We start from the raw sequence: 1,912 nt of genomic DNA, 5'->3' as shown, positions 1-1,912 counted from the left end.
GCAGACAGGCGGTAACTGAGGGCCATAAGAGGTATAAAGAAGCATACTGCCATGGGAACAACTACAGGCTCCATACATGCTCATTTTTACACCCCAAGGTCCTTTTATGGTGCAAGGAAACTTTCCACTCAGTTGTGAATGATGACATCACGCCTCTGTAGCTAGAGATCTTGTTATTTGAGTAGGTCATAGGATAAAGCCTAGGAGAGAGTTTTTCTTTACAGTTCTAGAAGTTCTGTTTCATCACTAAACCCAAAGTCAATGACAACAGAATTGATACCCAATCTACAAAAAGCTGTACAAGTGGGGAACAGTTACACTAGCATTATGGAGGTAAAAGAGGAAGCTATGAGATGCATGCTGGGAACAGGGGTGGAGGGAGGTGGTAACAGAGGACTAGGGGCCAGAGTTCTAGGATACTCTGCTGAATATGCTAGTGAGGTAGCATTAAAATCATTTGAGATGACACTACTGAAAACATGTGACCGAAACTATAATAAACAAAAAATACATATAGCCTGGTAAGAAAGTGAGCTTGGTATGAAAGGGAACCTTGGAACATTGGTGAAGGAATGCTGATACTGGTGATGAGTTAAGAGATGGAACATTACACACCTTAAACTACTATTAACCACTTTTTTGTCCCCCATTCACAATACAGACCAGGCAAAGGGCCTGGGTTGAGGTGTATATGGGGTGCATTTACTGTACCTCCTCTTTCTATACAGTGTAAAGAACACAGCCTGTGGTAAACATTGGGAGGCCTTTTCTTTTCTTTTTTTTTTGATGTTTTTATATATGTAAAAAAATCTTCACCAGTACAACATTCCCATCACCAATATTCCAAGTGTCCTTCCTCCCCACCCCACACTAGCCTGTACTCTAGACAGGCTTCCTACGTCCATCATTCAGTCACACTTTGTTATGACAGTACTCAGTTTAATTATTTCTGTGACTGAACTAAACAATCCCTGTGTTCAGCGCCTGCAAACAGTGAGCTTCATGTCAGGAGATGGACCCTCCAGTCCTCCTCTATTTTCTCTCTGACAATCATTACACAAATATTTTTCATTTTTCTCAAAACCCATAGATGAGTGAGACCATTCTGTGTTTATCTCTCTCCCTCTGACTTATTTCACTCAGCATAAAGATTCCATATACATCCATGTATAGGAAAATTTCATGACTTCATCTCTTCTGATGGCTGCATAGTATTCCATTGTATATATGTACCATAGTTTCTTTAGCCATTCATATTAAGGGCATCTAGGCTGTTTCCAGAGTCTGGCTATTGTAAACAATGCTGCAATGAATATAGGTGTGAGAAAGGGATATTTTTTTATATCTACCCACTGTGCTATAGGTCCGGCTTCCAGACACTTTTTTTATATTTGGTTTTTGGGCCACACCTGGTGATGCTCAGGGGCTACACCTGGCTATGTGCTCAGAAATCGCTCCTGGCTTGAGGACCTTATGGGACGCCGGGGGATCAAACAGTCCGTCCTAGGCTAGCGTGGCCTAGGCTGACACTTTACCCCTTGAGCCACCACACGCACCCCCTATACATTTTTTTAAATTTTTTTAAAATTTTTTTTTTTTGATTTTTTGGGTCACACCCGGCAGCGCCCAGGGGTTACTCCTGGCTTCATGCTCAGAAATCGCTCCTGGCAGGCTCGGGGGACCATATGGGACGCCGGGATTCGAACCGATGACCTTCTGCATGAAAGGCAAACGCCTTACCCTCCATGCTATCTCTCCGGCCCCCTAAATTTTTTTAAAATTTTTATATATTTTATTTAAACACCTTGATTACATACATGATTGTGTTTGGGTTTCAGTCATGTAAAGAACACCACCCATCATCAGTGCAACGTTCCCATCACCAATGTCCCTAATCTCCCTCCTCCCCACC

At 42.4% G+C, this 1,912-nt stretch overlaps 1 non-coding gene across 1 annotated transcript; it reads right to left on the bottom strand.

The window, feature by feature from the left end:
• Nucleotides 1-637: 637 nt before the first annotated feature.
• Nucleotides 638-765, bottom strand: LOC125999804 (small nucleolar RNA SNORA51). The gene has a single exon (XR_007492273.1). It is a non-coding gene; the product is annotated as a small nucleolar RNA SNORA51 (small nucleolar RNA).
• Between the last annotated feature and the right edge of the window lie 1,147 nt (nucleotides 766-1,912).

Source organism: Suncus etruscus, chromosome X (assembly GCF_024139225.1).
Source record: "Suncus etruscus isolate mSunEtr1 chromosome X, mSunEtr1.pri.cur, whole genome shotgun sequence".
Taxonomy (NCBI): Eukaryota; Metazoa; Chordata; class Mammalia; order Eulipotyphla; family Soricidae; genus Suncus; species Suncus etruscus.
The sequence above is the reverse complement of the archived record's forward strand: the minus strand, read 5'-3'. Positions and strand labels throughout refer to the sequence as shown.